Raw genomic sequence first — 20,511 nt, forward strand, 5'->3', positions numbered from 1 at the left:
CCTCGTGCCGCCCCGCCTCCTTCCCCCCCCCCCCCCCCCGCCACCTCCCCTCGCGCGCGCCGGCGCGCCGCCCCGCCCCGCCCGGCGAGCGCGGCAGCGCCCCCCCTCATCCCCCCCCAAAAAGAGAAATATTGGGGTGAGGGGCAAAACAAACCGGAGAGTGCAGCGCCCCACACCCCTCGGGTCACTCTGGGGGGGGGCTCGCTCCCCTGTGTTCACGGTCGCGGGGGTCCGTTCCCCTTCCCCCCCCGCAGGAGGGGAAGCGCCGCGACCCTCAGACAAAGCCCCGCGGATGGAGGGGGGTGTCCGGGGTTCGCCCCCGGGCTGTGCGGGAGCCGGGCGGGGGTACTTCCCGCCACGGGAGGGGATGGGGGCACCCCCGGGGCAGCGTGGATGGGGTAGGGGGGCTCCTGCCTGCAGCGCTGCCCATCACCTGTACACCCCCTCCAGGAGGGGGAGGGAGGGGGGCAAACACCAGTAACCCCCAGTGGGTCCCAGGCCCGAGCGGGGACCAAGTTCACTGCTGATGTCAGCAGGCGGCGGCGACAGGGCTCCTGCCGGGCCGGCGGCCCTTGAACCCGCCCGGGGAACGTGGCGGCCGCCGGTGGGTACCGGGAGAGGCCGTGTCCCCTCCGTGGTGGCGGTACCCGGGAGAAGGAACCGCTCCACCAGCCCTGACTGGGGCGGGGGACCCCCCGCTCCCCATCCTTTCCCGGGCTGGCAGGGGTCACGGCAGGAGGTTCCATTTGGGGAATATTTGTTCCTTTCCTCTTTGATCCCAAATCTTGCCGGAGCGGGAGACGTGGCTCCTGCCCTGCAGTCCCCCTCTCCGGCTGTCACCATCACACCTCGGTGTGAAATAAAGGCGAGGGCAGCGTCCGCGGAGCAGCAGGGACAAGAGGGATTTGCATCCCCAGAGCGTTGCGCGAACGCGGGCTGATTAATCAAGTTAATTAAGCAGCCCTGTAAGTAAAGTGGCAGCAGCAGCCACTCGCAATCTGTTGCCGGTTGGGAGCACGCAGACTTCGGCACGGGGACCTTGCGTGTCTAATCTCGGCGGTTTCAAAACAGCAGTGACCGGGGGAGGGGGGGGCTGAATTAAAATCTAGGGAAAAAAATGCTAAAAATGCCTGTTTTCCATGGGACGCCCCTCGCTCGGCGTCGCCAGGGGGTGGGCTAGGGGAGCCGACCCTGCCATCGGGGTCTTGCAGCCTGTACCGGTGAGCTCTTTGTCACCAGGGAGCTGCAGAGACCACCGTGAGGGTGAGGATGAGGATGAGGCCTGGAGGATGGGCCCCCTCCCCAAGCTGCCAGCCACCCTCCCCAACGGGGCACCTGACCGAAGTGGGGGGACCCAGGCGTTATCACCACCCCCCCCAGCATCGCTGCCTGCTGTGGGACAAACAAAGGAGAGCAGCAGAAGGAACCTGCAAAACCCTGCTGAGATGGAGATTTGCAGTTACTTTGGGGGGGTGGGGAGGTTTGGGAGGAGATGGGACACTGTGCATGGATGGGGACATGAGGAGCAGCCCTTTTCCATGGGACGGCATCCCCTTCCCCAGGAGCGCCTTGCCCAGGAGCTGGTGGAGATGCCCCAAAACCCAGCACTGTGTTTGCTCCTGGATGGGTGCTTCGGAGGGGATGGTGTGGGGAGAAGAGACAGCAGCCACTTGGGCTCTACTGGGCCAATCCAGGGCCGTGCCTCATCCCTCAGGGCAGAGGTGGCCATGGTGATGGACCTCCCCTGCCAGGCCACCTTAGGACCATGCCATGCCCTCCACACTGGAGATGGCCACAGTGATGGACTTGGCCCACCAGGCCACCTTGGGACCATGCCATGCCCTCCACACTGGAGATGGCCACAGTGATGGAGCAGAGATACTCCAGCAAATGGGAACTGTCCCCATGGGAAGCCCTCGGTGGAAGGAGACCCACAGATCTACCTTTGCGTGGTGGTTTCCCTGCCACCTCAGGTGGATCGTGCAAGATCTCCATATCGCAGCTTCCCTTGCAGTAAAATGGGAGTCATCACTGTTAATTACCTACCTCACAGGGAATTAATTAATGTTTGCGTTCTACTTTGAAAAGACGGATTATTAATTAGAAGATTATACGTCAAATAAGGGGAGCCACAAGGCATGGGTACAGCCTTGATGGCCCTTGTGGGTGTAAAACATGGTCCACGAACACACTGATAAGGGGTTTGCAGGAAACGGTGGCGGGAAAACATCCTACGACAGCACTGGGGAGATGGGTTTGGGATGGGGAACATCAGCGGGAGCTCAGGACCAGGTGGGGAGGCCACCATGTCTCAGGGGGTCTTGGCCAGCTGGATGGGGAGTGCATCAAAGGGATGGGATGCTCCGCTGCATCCCGGTGAGCCGGTCGGGTGGAGCGGGGCTGGGGAGCCACGGATGCGAGACAGCCCATTAAGTGGGGAAGGGAATTACCAGGCAATTAGCCTCTCTTGATTATTGAGCTGAATCAGAAAGCAATCAATCCGCCAGCATCCGGCTGGCAGCAACACCGGGCCCACGTCTCCTGGCTTTGGGGGACAGTGGGATTTGGCCTCGGTGGGGATGGCAGGATGTGGCCCGCAGCACACGGCCAGGCCACCGCTTCCTCCTGCCTGAAGACACTCCAATAGAAAAGCCACCGGCCAGTCGCCGCATTCACAACCCAGACCACGCACGGTGCGAGGGACCAAGCCGGCTCCGCTGGGCTCGGGGCTCTGGTCCCGGGGTGTTGCAAGAGCTGAGAGGAGGGAAAGGGGAACCGAGCAAAGAGCTGCCCGGCCATCGTGTTACCCTGGGGCACCCGTCGCCGGCTCCCGAGTTTCCTTGTTTTGCTTCACTTCTCCCTGCTTGTCCTTGGCGCTCGACTCGCCCCAGCTCCGGACAAAACTATCCGGGGGAGGATCCTCCTGCCCTTCGCTGGGTGATACGGCCGGGCTTGAATTCCTGTGCTTGTGGGACAACATGTGAGCTCTCCTTTCCAGCCCTTCCCCTAGAGCAGAAGCCCTTTGCCCACGCAGGGACGGCGTCTGCCACACTTTTGGGGAGTGGAGGGGGGGAAATAATCCTGGTGGCTTTTGGGGTCGGCTTGAATTTCTGCCTATCCCCTTCAGCGCCAGCTCTTCCATCGCTGCCCCCGCCATGCGCTCGGGCCTCCGTTCTCTCCCTCCTGCCGTTGTGACAATGAGAAAAGAGGTGGAAACTTCTGAAACCAGCCCAGTCGCTTTAAATCACCCTCCTGCAAAAAATCACAGAGGTTTTTCGGAGCGTTGCCTTTCCCCTCCCTTCCCGCTCCCCAAGGGGAAGAGGGAAAGGCGCTGGCCACATCCCCTGTTTCGCAGGCGTGGGGACCATCCCAGTGCCTTCCTCTTTTTCACTTCACTCCTTGCAGGCGTCAGCTCCAACAGGAATTTGCAGAGGGTAAAAATCTCAGCGGGAACCCCAGGCCCATCTCCGCCTTTGGAGGTGTTCAGGGGGCCTCCCTGCAGCCCCCACCTCTCCCTTTGTGTGTCCCACGTTCAGCGTTAAACCCTGAAGAAAATAAAAGCCCTGACATTTTCCCGGCTGGTTGTGTTGCATCCCCGATGCTATCTCATCTCCAACGAGACGCAGACTCTCCTCTCCCCCTCTAAGCATCACTCCCCACTCTCGTACATCCCTCCCCCAGGTTCCTGCTCCTTTTTATTGATCCTCGAGCTCTCCCCCATGTATCAGTGCCTTTTGCAGAGAGAGATGAAAGCCTTTCCCTCAGCAGACCTCCATGTGCAAGGCACCGTTCTCCACCGATCCGCTGTGTCTGCGGTGCATCGAGCATCTCCCCCATCCCTCCACAACGGAGATAAGTAATTATATTGTATCACGCTGGGAAAACTGTTTAAATTCAGTGCTTTCCTTCTCTGGGCCACCGATAGACATCCCATGTCAGGTTTTGCTGAGGCTGTTGGAAAGGGCACAGCCCTGCCCAGGTAGTGGAGGCTGCAGATGGGGACACGTGCCTGGTTTACAGCCTGCTGTCCCTGATAACAGGACATTGCTGGAGGGGTTGAAGCCCTGAGCAGTGCTTTTTTTCCCTCCATTTCTCCAGCCGTGCCTGTCCTCGCTGCCTCCAGCCCCGTCTCTCCGTGCCCCTCGTTCTTTCCCCAGCCTACCCCCGGGGCTGATCCCTGTACCAACATTTCCAGATCATGTTGCTGACCCCAGGGTCCCCCTGCCCATGCAGGCAGCAGGAGACCAGGGCTTTCTTCCCAGCCTTGCAGGCAGCCGGTGCTGGGGCTGGGCATCCTCTGCCCAGCTCCATCCTGGTCCCCAGCAGCCGTGCCACCCTCCCACCCTCCCTGGGCTGAGCTGGATCGGCCAGGGCAGAGCAAAGCCCTCCCTTCCCCCACCAGTTAAACGTGCTGCTGGTGCTGTCTTGGTTGACCTTGACAGCAAAAGCCGGTGAGGCCCAAGCCTTGAATTGTTTTCCGTCCAAGGTCGTTCCCCAGCACAGCACGATTACACTGGGGCGATACCGGCCGGGCTGCCAGCCTCAGCCCTCCCGGCCACCCCACGCATCTTTGGGGTTCACTTCTCCCACGGTGATGGGACAGGCATAAGCTAAGCCCTACGCTGGCCTCTTCCCCCTGTGGAGAGCTTTCCTGCAGGGACTGAGAGCAGCCGAGCAGCCCTGCCCCTCCAGCCAGACCCAGCGTCAGCTTCAAGGGGTATTTCCTCCAGCTAAAAACAGAAGGGGAAGAGAAAAAGCTGATGTTCCCTGGGCTTTCTCTGCAAGTCTCAGCTCCCTGGCCCTGCTCATCCGACCCGCATCGCCTCCCAAACATCACTGAGTAACCCCTCCGCTGGGATGCAGCCATGGGGGGGGGGGGCTTTCCCACAAAGGATGCTCCCCGGGATTTGGTTACTTCGCCCACCAAAAGGCTCTCGCAAGTGTTACCCAGCTCTGCCGAGCCATAGGGTGTGTTTTCAACTGCTTCTTGGTTACTTTGAGAATTGATTTTTCTCGGTCGCTGACGATAAAGGCAGGGAGGCAGCTGGATGGAGTTTTCCACTCGTACCGTACCTAGGAAATGAAACAGATCCCGGGCTACCCAGGCACGCCGGGAAATTCGCTTTGATCTCTGTTGGGATGTTGGCATTTTCCACCTGTGGGCTTCAAGCCTTTGGCAGGTGACCTGTCCCACCTCGGAGAAGGAAGGGAAGAGCACTGCCTTCATTTTCCATGTGGGAAATGGAGAAGCAGACAGCAGGAATGCCCGTTGCCCTTGGTTGGGATGGCTCTCCCACCCGTGCCAGATATTATAAAGCACTTCTGACTGCACACAATTCTGCTTTGGGTTTGGGGGCATCATCTCCGTTTATCTCCAGCAACAGAAGGTCTCACTGGCTTAATGGTTAAATAGAAGAGAGGGGTCTGAGACAGCCATGCTGCGCTGCTGGGGCAGCCCTGAGCACCCGCGGACAGGGACCCCCCCACCCCTCCAGCGGACCCAGACCTGCACCCAGCTTCTCTGCCCGCAGTCGCTCGGGAAAGGCTGGGGTTTGCCTGTTCCTCGAAGGAGGGATGCAGAGGCACCTGTCCCAGCCCCATCCCTGCCTGGGCTGGCCCCCAGCTCTGTTTGCGCAGCCGGTGCTGAGCCCTGACACACGCAGCTCAGGGCAAGGGAGTCGTCGATGGAGGAGCGGGACCTGCTCTTCTCAGTGCCCCATCTTCTCCCCGTGCTCCTCTGGGTTAAAACAAACCCTCGGGGGTGATTTGGCCTGTACGGAGCACTCAGCCCTTTCACCAGAGCCATCAGAAGAGAAATCCATCTGCCATGTGTCTCCCCGCACCTTGGGTTACCGATGGGGAGTGGGTGCAGGGGAGGAGGACCAGGAGATTCTGACCCAGTGCCAGGCAGATCGGGCTGTTTCTGGCCCCCATGGCAGGGATAACAGCTGGGTGACGCTGCTCACAATGGGCAGTTGGCAGGGGAAGGAGAGAGCCCATGTCCTCCCCGGGATGATGCTGCTCCCAGCCAGCACCTCTGGTCCAGCTCTCGCCGAGAACTGCAGCAAACCCAGGAGCAAGGCGATTTTTGCCAATACCAGCAAGCTTGCAATGGTATCATCCCCCCCCCATATCATCTGAAGGCCACCCCGCACACAAACTGGGGACAAAAGGAAACCACCGCCACAAAGCCTGTGTGCAGAGGCACCCATTCCCGCTGCATTTTTTGACCCTCTCAGCCCGAAATTTCCATCCCTCACTTGAGACACTATTTCTACATGTGCTTTGTTTGGCTCGTTTCACACATTCCTGCTGGCAGGGGATAAGACCTCAAGAGAAAAGCAAACCAAAGCCGTGGGTGCCATGTGCTGTCACTCCCCTGAGGCATCCAGGGACCCTGCCCGCTCCTCACCAGCTCTGAACTGGGACTAGCGAGGACACCCCGATGTTCATCCCACTGCAGGCTGGTCCGTGGGATGGAGATCTGGAAAGAGTAAGGGTGATGGGACTCGGGTGGTTTTTGTCAGGTCTCTCCTGATCCCAAGGAGGACATCAAACCTCTGCTCTTGCCTGGCACCAGGGTCACTTTACCACCCTGGGTCCCCTCTCCACTGTCCCATGTGGGTGGTGTGTGCAGAGGCAGGCGTTGAGCCCCTCCGGGGCGGTGGAGGTGTTATCGGCTCTGAGAATATTTGAAAAATGCACTTAAGTCCCATTAAAACCTCGAGAGCTCACAGGTGGCACTCACCAGAGCAGTGGCACCACCCTGGGGACTCCCCGCCTGCCCTGGCCCAGCCGTCCCCCAAGGGAGCCCATGCTGGCACATGCAGGATGGTGTATGAACACATCCCTCCCTCCTCTGCCCCCTAACAAGAAACTGGGTTAAGATGTCCGTATTCCTGCTCTCTTCCCATCCCCGCACCAGAGCTGGAGCCGTGAGAGGTTGCAGAGGTGGCTTTCCAGATCTCCTCCATCGCTGGAGCACCACGGCCAGCAGAGCTGCAGAGGGAAGCCAAGCAGATACAGGGGCCACCAGGGCCACAGCAGGGCTCAGACAGAAAATGGGCTGAGACACGAAGGGTGGCTGCTGTCTCTACAGTTTCTCAGCCCAAGGAAGAGGCAAGCCAGCAAGCTGAAAACCAAGGAGCAATTTTCCTACGGGGGCTTTGCAGGAGACAACCCCAGCCTGGAGCCCCCTTGGTCCCCATACCACCCCGGGTGGCTGTGAGATGGCTGCACGGCACCTTTCACGCCCTGGGAGCTCTTGTTCTTGTTTCGCAAGACCTTGGGGGGGGGGGGGGGGGGGGGGGGCGCAGAACAAGCAAGAGGAAGCCCCAGCGCCCAGCCATGGTGCTGGGAATGAGGAAGCCCCAAGCACAGGGCAACTCTGGCCCCGGCACAGCCTGGGCTCAGTCCTGGTGACAGCCTGGCAGGGCAGGGGGTGTCCCTGTGTCACCCCAGCATCACCCAGCCCAGGTCTCTTGCTCGGGGGGCTGCTCACCCAGCCCCATGGCGACCAGAGCCCCTGGACCCTGCAGCCTCTGGGACCGGGAAAGGTTTTCTCCTGTCCATCCAACACAGAGCAAACTGCTCCACAGCCAAACCCAGACCCCTTCCCTTGGCTTTTTCCTCTGTCGTGGAGGTCGGTGAAAGGAGGAGACATGGGAAAGAGTGGGATCAGGATGGCAAGGGTCCCCCCTCCTCACTCATGAGCATCTACCCATCTCTGGCCACACATTTTAATTAGCACAGAGTGGCCGAGGGACCGACCTACTCAGCAGCTCTCAGCACAGCCGCCGGCCTGGGGAAATAAGCCTTAAATGGCAAAACCTGGCCCTGTCTGTGTGTAACCAGCTGGAGAAAGAGGCAGCGGAAACCGGAAACCAGAGAGCAGCTGGGGCCCGCCACCCCCCCCATCACTTCACAAACCCTAAATTCACCAGGAATACACCTTAGAAATGACCCCCTCCCTCCTCTGCCCCGTCCAAGTGGTGGGGGTACCATCCCACGGGATGGGTGCTCTGGATCATCCTGCATCCCAGATCATCCTGCACCCCCAGACCATCCTGCACCCCTGTTCCCAGGGCAGGCACAGGGAAGGAAAAGGTCTTTGTATTTCCCCTCCCTTGTGCATCAACTCGAGGAACAACGGAGAAGAGCCCCCCCCCCCCCGCCCCCGCCCCCCTGTTGTCAGTTTTGCATATTAACTTCCATGCTCAGCAGTGAAAATATTTCTGAGCTTCCGAAGTCTCCATGTACTGGGGTGGAAAGGAGCCTGGATGCTGACCCATCTCCTGGGGATTTCGAGGTGCCCCCTCAAGTCCAGCTGCCTGGAAAGGAGCCACTGATCTGCCACTTGAGCCCCTCTGCAGGGCTGATGTTCTCCATTGGGTTGTGGGCAAGGTGGGGGTCTTGCAGTGAAGGATGAGCCCACCAGCATCATTAATTTCCTCCCATAAATCACCAGTCCCACCTAACGAACCCTGCGCTGGTGACCAGTGCATCGGGATCTCCCAATATTTGCTTTGGTCGGTTTATTGTCCATCCCATATTTTTTTTTTTTTTTGGATGAGCGTATTTCTTACATGGGGTCTAAGCACACCCTGATAGCAAGGGGGCAGCGGGCTGTCAGCAATCCGTTCCTGGCTGATGCTGGGGTGGTCCTTTGCCCAGCTGCTCCCATGGATTCACGTCTCTGGGATGGAGCTGGCAGCCCGGAAAGCTGCATGATCCCAACGCCAAGACTTGCTGCGTTCCCATTTCCCAGCACGTTTCTCCACGAGCGCTCTGCCAGCAGACTCGTTAGCTGTGACATCTCATTAAAGCAACCGTCCTTGGGGGGAATTGGCTTGCACACAGGAGCGCTGGGTTTGGCGGGGCCCTTTTCCTCCCCACCTTCAGACGGGAGCAAGGACCGAGCGGCGGGAGAAGACCCGTCTGTTGGGATACAGGCAGCGACTCCCCTTGCTGCAAGGGAAAAACCTACAAAGGGAAAGTCAGAGGGAGAAGCCTGCACACATCAAAAAGAAAAACAATCTCAGCAAAGTCACGATTATTTAAAAACCACGCAGACGGTCGCCTCCCTACAGCTCTCACTCGGAGGAGATGGGTTTCTCCTCCGCCAGGACCGGTTTCCGAGCTCGACAGCCCGGTGGGGATGAAGCTCTGTCGCAGGGTCCCCACCCTGGCTGGCCAGGGGACGGGGAGTCACAGCACCCACAGCCCCTGGACGTGGGAGCTTTTCCTCCTGGAGAAGAAGGATGGAAACAACCTGGAAACTGGCTCTGGGTGGATTTAATCCCGTCTGATTTCCTCTTCTGTGAGCTTCAACCGAGTCTTTTGAAATTGTTTCCACTCCTAAATAACAAGAGATGTTTCCAGCCTGGGATATGCTCTTCTTCATCAAACAGGGAGGCACCAGCCCCTTCATCTCCCTCTGCTTCAAAAGTCCTGATGCTCAAGTTAAATAGGACACAGCCATCCCTGTTGGGTAGGGACCCAAATCTTGTAATTCTAAGCCCAATTTTAAACAACAAAATGGGGCTGCGGGAGACCAGCAGAGCGATCGACCCCTGCAGCTGGCCAGAGCTTTGCTGCCCGGCTGGTTGATTTTCACCATTCAAGGTGATGCCACCCCCAGCAGTTGGCTGTTGTCCTGCATCACTGGGTCACCTCCACGCTGCTTCCCATTGCTCAATCTTGCAGAAAAATCACAGAAAAATCAGGCTCCGAGGACGGAGACCCCACAGTCTGCATGGGAAGGGTTTGCTCACCTCTAGCCCGTGTCTCTGTCGCTGACAGTTCAGCCCAGGATTTCTGCCATCGCTCGCTGTGGCCACAGAGGACAAGGTGGTCCCTTCCTCTCCACCTTGCCAAGTTGTGTCTCCTCTAACTTCTTTTCTCCAGGCAGATAAGGGGAAGGGGAGGTTCCCTGCAGCCCAGGTGCTGAGGATGCTCAGCACATTTCTAAGGCAGGTGAAGCTTTTTCCAGCCTGCCACAGCTGGGTCTGGAGCTCAGGTGTCCCAGCCTACCTCCACCCTTGCTTTATTTCTAATATTTCACATGCAGGGGGTTTGAGCATGACCAGCTCAGCCAGGAGAAGAAAAACAAAGACGAAAACGTTTTTTAAACCCTCACCCCATCTTTTTCAAGCCTCAGAGAAGCTCAGCCCCTCTTGGTGGGAGCTCCTGGTTCTTGGAAGACCTCACTCTCCCTCCAATGCAGGCAGCAGAACCACACCATAAAAAAATGGATTCCAAGACCCTTCTCCATGGTTTTATTTTTCTGCCGGTGGCTGCCAGGAGGAATCACGTTATTCAAGGAGATCGGGCGGTATTTTTTTTCCCCATGGGTTGTCTTGACCCGGGGTTGAGCGAGCCCTGCCCTTCAGCCAAACCTGGCTGCCAGTAGCCACAGCTGGGCCGGGAGCCCACAGGGTTCCGGGGACCATCCTCCGTCACACCGTTCCCACAGTCCCAGCCTTCGAAGGTTTCACCTTCTCCGAGGCGGAGCAGCGCCTAATGACAAGCAAAGGATGGTGCCACACCTGCAGAAAGCCATTTTTGGAAGGACACCTGGGGAAGAAATGATTCCCATGTTGCTGCTCTGTAATTAGCATTAATTACTGGGGCTTGTGAAACCTCTTCCCCATTTAGTCCAGGCAGCACCTGACGGAAACTGTGGGAATCCCGTCTGGCTGAGTCAGCTGGGAGCCTGGGAGGGGATGATGGGCCCCTGTGGGGTGCAGGGACAAGTCCCCGGGGTCCCTCCCTCTGTCCCCCAGCCCACGGGGACGGGGGGCTGCAGGGCCAGTTAAGACCCCAAAGGATAACCAAGGCTTATCCATGTTGCCCTTCCCAACGAGGTGCCAAGGTCCTTTGGGTGACAACATCCTGGGGCTGGGGGACTCTCGTGTGCCCCCCCTTTGAAGCATCCTCACTCCCCAGCCCTGATTCATGGCACAGCACCCCAGCATAGATTCACAGATTGGTCCAGGCTGGAAGGGACCTCCAAAGGTGATCTAGTCCGACCTTTCCGCAGTCAGCAGGGACACCCCCAACTAGACGAGGTTGCCCAGGGCCTCGTCGAGTTTCACCTTGAATATCTCAGCACGCTTCCTTGGGTATCTGCCTCTACCTCAGCTCGTGGCCTTCAACAACACCCCGAGGTGTTATCAGAGACCAGGGGAAAATCCACCCCAGAAGCCTAACCCCAAGCAGCTGCTCCGTCACCACCCAATGGCAGGGCACCACTGCCTGACTCACTGCTGCTTTATTATTTTTTTTTTTTTAAATATTAATGATTCGAATGAATCAGGACATTTCGTCATCCGGAGCCGCTTCGGAGTCATCGCACCCTGCCCCAGTGACTCCTCGGTGGCCTGGGGCTGGGGACACATCCAGCCTCCCCCCCCGGGCCCCGGGGAGGGCCAGCTGCTGCAGCCTCACCCCCAAACCGGCAGTGTTTGGCTTCAAAATAAAATGATAAATCAAGAGGAAAAAACACCCTCCCCACCCTCAGGGGTTGTTTTCTCCCCAGCTGCGTGCAGCAGCTCAGGGTGCTCCAGCACCCTGGGGGGGACAGAGGTGACCCCCAACCACCACCCTGGGTGGGGGTCCCAGTGGCACAGGGCATCACGATAAAGGTCCCAGAGGCAATGCCTGGGTGTCCCCCCAACACACTATGACTGCTGTGACCCCCAGGGATGGCCGTGGCCCCCGTCCCCCTCCGTGGGACCCCCGTCCCTCCCCAGGGACCCAGGCGTCCCCTCACCCTCCCACTTGACCTACCCTCCTGTCCATAAATGGAGAGGTTTGAGAGCCCGTCCCCGGGGTGGAGGAGGAGGAGGAAAAAGGAGAATAATGCCAAGAATGCAGGACACAACGTGAGGAGCCCAGTCCTGGCCCCCTGGTGCAGGCTGGGGGCTACTGAGGCAGCCACCCTGGGTGCCCGGGGAACCTGGCCAAAGCCCCGTAAAGCCACGCCAGCTGCTGGCAGGGAAGGTGCTATTTTTATTCTCTCTTTTTCTGCATTTCTCACCAGCTGGGGACTTTCCAGGGCTAGGCTGCCCCATTTCCACCTTGGCCCTGTAGACCACCCCCAAGGGTGTCCCTTTGCAGCGATGTGTCCCCTTGCAATGCCATCACCTCACAGCAACATGTCCCTGTGCAGATGATGGCCCCAGCCCTGCAGCGGTGTCCTCACGCAGAGATACGTCCCCCAACATCCTCTCCCCACTTCACCCCCACAGGACCCCCAGCCTAGGGGAAAACCAAGTTGGGACAGTCATGGGATGGAGCGGTGGCCGCAAAGGTGGGTGGCACAGAGGGTGCTGGCAACCGTGGCCACAGCTGGCACCACGGACCAGGCCTCTGCTCGGGGCTGGCTTCCAACTCCTTAAAATAGAAAGTGAAAACATTCGGGTGCCCCGTCCGGACGGGGAGAGAGGGGGATCCATCCCCACCTCCACCAGCCGCACGCTGCTCCGGCGTCTCGCCACCCACCCAGCTCCCCAGCCACCACCAGCCACCCTGTCCCCAACCTGGCGGTGCCCGTCCCCAAGGTCAGGGTGGATCCCTTTGGGTTCTCTCGGAGAATTGCTCCAGCGGCTCGCTCAAATCCTCCATAAAAGGAAAAACAGCCGGCAGGTAGCACTGCCAAACTTAGTCATCCCCAGTCCGGCAGCGTTTGCAGCTCCGTCAGCAGCAATTTCCTCCCCGCGTTCCCCTCCGCGCGGGGGGGGGGGGACAGGACAGGGAGGAGCGGTTCTGCCTCGGCAAGCGCCGTGCCGAAAGCACCCTGCGCCGGCCACGACGCACCGGGCTTGGCCGATGGCCACCGCTGGACTCGACGGGCTTGGGGGAGATGCCACCGTGGTCCCCCATGGGGTCCAGGGGAGGAAATCCACACCCTGGGGAAAGCAGAAAGCTCGGCACCTGGTGCACTGGTACGGAAGTTAGTCGGGCACCGAAATCTCACTTTATGCTAAGAATTTGGTCTACAGCCACAGAAGTGAAAATGCACCTGGGAACACCTTGAAGCACCTGGAGTTTGGTGGGTGAAGCCTGTTCCCTGCCCTTGGGAGAGGCATCACGGAGCCCATCATCAATATAAAGGACCTCCAGCCCATCCGGAACACAGGGACTGCATCCTGCTCCCATCCTAGTGCTGCGCTGGCTCCAAGGGTGACCCCCAAGCTGGCCCATCCTTCTCCAGCCATGTCCAGAGTGGGACATAGGGCATCCCAGGGCATCCCCCCGCCATGCCACCTCCTCCAGCCCTGGCTCTGCCTCGATTTCCCCATGGGAGGAGGAGGGCTGAGTGTCCACACCGCCCCAGGGGGGGTTATAACAAGCCCTGGAGAAGCAACCAGGGCTCAGCACTTTCACGCTCATATCATCCCTGCTGGGGATTGCCCGTGTGACACATTCAGCTGGGATTACATCAAGGGAGAAATGCCCTGGGGTATGAAGGAGGAAGCGACATTTCCTCCCATCGGTCCCAGGAAGCAGCCATGATGTTGGTCCAGGTGGCCCTGTCACCCATGCATCCCTTGTCACCTCACCACAGGGAGATGACAGCGCCCTGCGGTTCAGAGCCTCCCCCCAACCAAGGGGCTGGGAGGGGATTGGGGTGGTGGAATCCCCTCCTGCACGATGGGGCAAACACCCCAAAATATTCATGGGGAGCCCAAAAGAGCAAACGGGCCACAGCCGACCCTGCCACCACCCTGGCAGCGGGTTCTCGCTCCAGAGCTTCCCCAAATCCTGGCTAAATAAACCCACCCTGGGAAGCAGCCACCTCAGCCACACAGCGACTGTCTGCCCTGTCCCCCTACATTCCCCTTCTGCAACCAGTTCCCTGCTCGGGGCAGAGGAACCGACTCAGCTTTACTGGGGGAGCAAGACACCCCCCCCCCCCCCCCCCCATCCTGGCAGTGCTCCGCTGGCACCGGCTGTTCCGAGGCAGCCTGCCCGCCCCGGTAAATGATTCACCCCAGCGATAAAACACTGGGAAAACGTTCTGGTGACGTCCTGCAGCATCGAAGGCACGTGTGGGGCCATGGGGTGCGCAGTGTCCCCCAGGCGAAGGGAGCTCCAGGAGATGGCCAGGGCTGCTTTGGGGTAGTTTGTGCTTCTCTAGTGAATTTTCCCTGCGTGCTGTGGTGAAGGGTGATCAGGTCTGTGCCGGGGCCAGGTCCCCCCCCACGTCCAGGGAGCGGCAGTGGGGTTGATGCTGAGAGCATCACGTGGGGTGGGGGATCTGGGGGACCCACAGCCTCTCTTGTCCCTACGCTGGGTACCAGGACCCGGATCAGGCTGTGATGGCGTGACGGTTACACCATCACTTTGTGAAATCACAGCGCAAGATGAACCAGCCCGAGCCTGCTGTCAGTGGCACGGAGTCCCCAGCTTCACTGGGGGGGAAAAATCAGCCGGCGCTGGGGCACCCAGTTTCTGATGCTGTGATGCTCGTTCCCACCCTGGGCTCAAACCCTGCAGCACCAGCTGCCAGACTGCTGCCGAGTCCTGGTTTGTGTCTGCAAGTGATGCGCCAGAGCAAGGGATCTGCTCCCGGAGAGACGCAGCATCCCCAGAGGGGAGCAGGGACACCCCCCCGGGGTCTGCGCAGGCAGCGAGGCCTCCATGCTCCCTCCCCTCAGCGGCTTTGTTCGTCTCCATATTGTCCACCCCGCGGAGCATTTCCACAAGCTGCAACACCCGTCCGACGCGCTGCAAAGCTCGGCCGGGCTGCTGGGTGGCAGTGTTGGGATGCACACTGCGCTGCGCAGCGCCGCACCAGCGCCACGCACGCCGCATGCGGGGCTGCGCGCCCCAAAATGCACGCTGCATGCACAGCATATGCAGGATTGCATGTGCCAAGATGCATGCCGCATGCAGGACCGCGCACCTCAAGATGCACTGCTGCATGCGGGGCCACGAACCCCAAGACGCATGCCGCATGCAAGATTGCGTGTGCCGAGATGCATGCTGCATGCAGGGCTGTATGTGCCAATATGCACTGCTGCATGCAGGGCCACGCACCCCAAGATGCACTCTGCATGCAGGATTGTGCACCCCAAGACGCACGCCGCATGCAGGATTGCGTGTGCTGAGACACATGCCACACACAGGGCTGCGCACCCCGAGACGCACGCCGCATGCAGCACTGCATGTGCCAAGACACATGCCGCACGCAGGGCTGCACGCCCCAAGACGCATACTGTGTGCAGGGCTGCGTGCCCCACGATGCAGGACTGCATGCGGGATCGCATGTGCCAAGATGCACACCGCATGCAGGGCTGCATGTGCTAACATGCACTGCGGCACGCAGGGCTGCGTACCCCAAGATGCACTGCTGTATGCAGGGCTGCACATGCAAAGATGCATGCTGCATACGGGACTGCGCACCCCAGGATGCACGCCGCATGCAGGGTTGCATGCACTGAGGTGCAGACGGCACGTATGCACCTCGGGGCGCGTGATCCCACCACACATGGAGTCACATGTACCGATGCGCACACTGCGCACACCTACATGCACGTTGCACAAGGCATCGCATGCACGCAGCACATGGGATTGCACACACCTACATGCACGTTGCACAAGGCATCGCATGCACGCAGCACATGGGATTGCACACACCTACATGCACGTTGCACAAGGCATCGCATGCACGCAGCACATGGGATTGCACACACCTACATGCACGTTGCACAAGGCATCGCATGCACGCAGCACATGGGATTGCACACACCTACGTGCACGTCGCGCACGGGGATCACATGTACCAAGATGCACACAGCACATGGGATCACACACCCCAACACGCGTGTTGCACAAGGAATTGCACGCACCCAAGTGAACGCCGCACGTGAGATCGTGCATCCCAACACACACTGCACAAGGAATTGCAGGCACGGAGGTGAATGCTGCGGGAGGGGGTCACCCACTGACCAAGGACCTCACCAGCTCCTGCCCCCCCTCTCCCCCCCCCCCCCCCCCCCGGTCCCCACTCCCCACCAAAGGCCTTGGCTTTGTCCTGCAAAGCGCCAGCAGTCCCTGTCCCCTCTCCCTCCGATGACCCTGGGGGTGGCTCTGCACAGGGCACCCACTGCCTTCCCCACAGCGCAGAAAACCCAGTCTCCACCCCAGTTTTTTGGCCGCACTCCCATGCCCAGGAGCAGGGAACCGCTGTGGTGTGTCGTCCCCCCCCCCCGTCCCCTCCCCAGCCCCACATCACCCGGGGTTTGCTCTCCTTCTCGCCTGCATTTCCAGCCGGGAATCTCTCCCAGGGCTGGGGAGGGGGGTTACCAGCACCTTCACTAAAAGGGGGGTGGGGGGGGTGGGGGCCACACAGGCGAGGACACCTCCCTCCCCCCCCCCCCCCCCCCAACTCCATCCCTCCGCACCACAACCCGCCGCGGGCGCGGAGCCCGGTGCCGGGCGGTGCTGCAGCCCCCGCCCGCCCCGCACCGAGGGGCCCCCCGGCTGCAGCCGGATGCCGAGAACCGGGGCCCCTCCGCCGAGGTTTTGGGTTTCAGCAGCCGCCCCCCCCTCCCCTCCTCCCGCCCCGCATTCCTGCCTTCCCGGGGGCCTCCCTGCAGCCAGCCCGGCCGCAGCACCACCGAGAAGCAACCCCCCTGCCGCCCCCCGCCCCCCCCCCCCCCCACTGCGGATAAAGCCGGCTTGACAGCCCCTGTGATGGGAAGCGAAGGCGGCGGTGGGATGGAGGGATGGGGGAGGCGAAAGTCGTTTCCCGCACCGCCCCACGCCCCCCACACACCCCCACACCCCCCCCCGGCTGTCATTGCCACCGATTTCACACCAGGATTCCCCCCGGGTTTGCCGAAGCGGAGGTGGGATCCACCACCTCATTGCAGGGCACACGGGGGAGTCGCGCTTAATTCAACAACGGGCTCCAAATTTTGCGTGTTCCCTCCCTCCCCCCTTTGCAGACCCTGCAGGAAGGGCAGCCTCCATTTTGATGCCAAATGTGGTTTTCCACTTGCCAGATGGGCTCCCCTGCCTCAGTTTCCCCATGTGCAAATCTCCCTCCAGCCTCCCTGGGCCCCTGATGCCCAGACACTGAAGGGAGATGGGCATGGATGAACCTAAGGAGAGAAACGAGGGGTTGCAGGGTCTCCTGGTCCAGGATAACACTCCCTTCCCTCCTGCACCCACAGCCCCCCTGACCCCACGGAAGCACAACTTGCCCCGAGGGAGCACAGGGAGGTCTCTGGTTGCCCCAAAGGCTCCCTCCTCCCTTCCAGCAGCCGTTCTCTGCCAGCGGGTCAGTGGCCAAGGTGGCACAGCCCCGTGCACTGGTTGCCAGCAATGCCACCGGGACAACCAGTGCCATGGGCTGCAGACCCCCTGCCCAAGGAGTGCTGCTTGGGGGGGGGGGGGCAAGCACACGAGAAGATGCAATGGGGAGCAGGATATCGAGTCACCCAATTGACCTCTTTCTGCAAATTCCCCCATTTCTCAGCCCCAGGGCTCAACCAGAGCCCCATTCCCTCCTGCATCCAAAGGATGCCTCCAAGGAGGCAAAGATGCCTGCCCCCTCCCGCCGCAGCTCAGCACCCCACAGGAGGGGGGGGGAGGGCTGGGTGGGAGGTGCAGGGCTAATCCCCAAAGGCCCCGCTCCTAATCCTGGCTAATGGACTCTTTTCACCATTGACAATGGAGTTATCCATCTGGAAGGGGATCTCCGGCCCCAGGAAGGCACAGCTGGCCGGGGGCTGTGCCTGAGCAGGGAGGTTTGATCCCCCCCATCCTCAAACTGATGCCTCCAGCCCCTTCCCTGGGCCAAAATCCCACCCCCCGCCAGCCCAGTGCTCCCCGGTGCAGACACGGGTACATGCCCTGCTGCAGTCCTGCATCTCGCCCTAGGATGCCCTGATACCACCACCAAGGAATCAAATAACCCCCTCACCTCCAAGCCACAGACTGTGAAAGCCCCCCCCCTTTGCCCCTCTCAGGCCTTTGTAGGGATCCCCTGGGGCTTCCCAGCTGGCTCCTATCACTGCTCCTATTACTGCTCCCTCATCCTTAAAGAGATGGCCTCTCCCTGCTCCGGGGGTGTCTGGGGGAGACCCCTGGTCCTGTTGGGGCTTGGCCTCAGTTTCTCTCCAGGGTGAGCTCTAGCCCTGTCACCTCGCTGGGGGGGTTTGCACACAAGCTCGTGGGATGCAGCCCCCGAGGGGATGGGGGTCTCGGTGCCAGCCCCCTGCAACAGCATCCTGCAATGTGTGCCCACCCCAAAGCTGTGCCTCGAGCCCACAGCGAGATGCTGGGGTGACGGCAAACACAAAAACACAAGCTGCCTCCACCTCCTCCTCATCATCATCATCCCCCATCCTGGGCAGCTTCCTCCTGGCCTGTTCGCCTTGTCCCCTATTCCTGATGTCCCTCCCTGCCCGACCCACTTCCAGCCGCTCCAAGGCCTCTCCATCCCTCTTACATCCTCTTTGGGATGCTCCATGCGCCATCCCAAGGCGAGGACCAATGCGCTGTGTCTCGTCGCAGCGGTGTCACGCCGGGGATGGGGACCGCCACCCCAGCCGTGCTCAGACCAGCTCTACGGCACGCCGCAGGTTCGGAGAGGGCGGCCATACCCTGGAAATTCACGGATCCGGGCATGACCGAGCGAGAAAATCAGAGCAGAAAGGAGCTGCTGTCGCAAGCTGAGTCACCTGCTCCGCCTGGCGCTGCCGAGCGGCTGGGGCCGGGTTATTTTGGAGCGCTGCGTGGGCAGATGCTGATAACACGCTTTCTTCTTCCCTGCAAATTCTTCCCCGCTGACTCCGTGCTGGAGTTAAAAGCGGGGATGCGCGGTGGGAGATGGGGCTAGTGCTGGAGTCTCCCTCGCGGCACCCCTGGTTTGGGTCGCGGCTGTGGCTTCTGCGCTGACGGAGGGTGGAGGTGAGAGCTGAGCACGTGCGCGCTCGTTGCACCCCTGGGCAGTAGCATCACCGTGGCTTCCCCCGACATCACCCGACCCCGATCCCATCTGAACCCTCCAAGCTGGAGCAGCCTGAGGGAGGAGGGCAGATGGCATCACCCGCTGCCAGAGGCTCCTCTGAAGTGGTTTCGGGGCCAAAATTCACCGCCGGGGCTGCGTGTGGGCGGCCAGCAAGAGGCAAACACGCTGCGACGGCCGGCGAGAGCCTCCCCCACCGCGTGTCGCAGCAGGGCTGCTGCCACATCGCAGGAACCTGCCACCTCACATGGACGTGGCTTGTTTTTCCACCTACGGGGCTACAAAAAGCCCCCAGGGCTCTCGCACCCTCCGCTCACAAAATGTGCCGCTTTTTGCTGCAAGATGGGCAGCAAAAAAAATGGACGCTTCCTCATTTTTTTCTTTTTTCCTGTTCTTTTTGTCTTTTTTTTTTTTTTTTTTTTTTGAAGGGCTGGAAAACATCCTGGAAAGCGACATGATTCTTTTGGCCCACAAAACGCCCCGCGTCTCTGATCTGCTGCTCCTGGGCACTTCCACAGGGCTACGGGCGCCCCAGCGGAGCCCCCCGGGGACCAGGCAGGGCGCTGGGTCCGGGACAAAGAGCATCGTCCCCGCCGCCGAGGTTAATAACCGCCACACAAAAGGTCTTTTGAGCTTTCCCAATAAAACTCCTTCTCCTGCTGCATGAACCGGGGTCCGGCCTCCATCTCACCCCCGTGGGGTCCTCGAGGGGGGAGATGGAGGAAGGGGCAGGTTTTCGCCTTAGTTTCTGGTAATGTAAAAACCACACCAGAAAACAAGCTGGAGCAGGAAGCGAGGGACAAAGTCCCAACCCAGGCCCAGGACTGTCCGGTCGTACGTGCTTTCCCGTCTGTTTTTTTTCCTTCGTTTGTTTGAGGCTTGCCTATGCCCAACACCCAAACTGCTTTAAACAGGGCGCTTAAAAAGCATTTCCATCACTTATTGTGCTCTGGATGCAATTAAATTACACTAACGGGATAAACCCAGCTAATAAAGCACCGAGCAAGCGCCACGACCGGTACCATGACCCCTCCTGATGGCCACGAGACACAGGGGACACGTCTGAGCCCCGACGATGCTCCACCACCGTCCCTTGCTTCCTCAGCGGTGGGGCTGCGCAAGCCCCCCTCGGGGAAGCATCCCATGGGAAAACTCCCCCCGGAGCGCAATCCGTCGCTCGGAGCCCCTCTCTTAGGGCTGCCCTTTGTTTTCCCTGGTGCTGCTGCTTTTTTTTTTTTTTTTTTTTTTTAAATACTGCCTAATACAATTTTAATGAGGCCGGGGCGCCTGCCAACTGTTGGGAGAACCGCCGGAGAACCTCTGCTGAGCTGCCTGGTGGCATATGGCAGTGAAGCCGGGGCAGCCGGGCACCCCAGGGTGTCCCCTGTGGCCCCCAGCAGTGGCAAGGGACATATTGGGGACCCCAGGGAGATGCAGCCTCCGTCCAGGGTGTTAGGTCTGTTCCTGGGGCTTGTTCCCAGCGCCGGTCCAGTGGTCCCCAGTCGCAGGGTGATTTTGGCAAAGCC

The sequence above is a fragment of the Numenius arquata genome, chromosome 14 (assembly GCF_964106895.1).
Source record: "Numenius arquata chromosome 14, bNumArq3.hap1.1, whole genome shotgun sequence".
In the NCBI taxonomy this organism is placed as follows: domain Eukaryota; kingdom Metazoa; phylum Chordata; class Aves; order Charadriiformes; family Scolopacidae; genus Numenius; species Numenius arquata.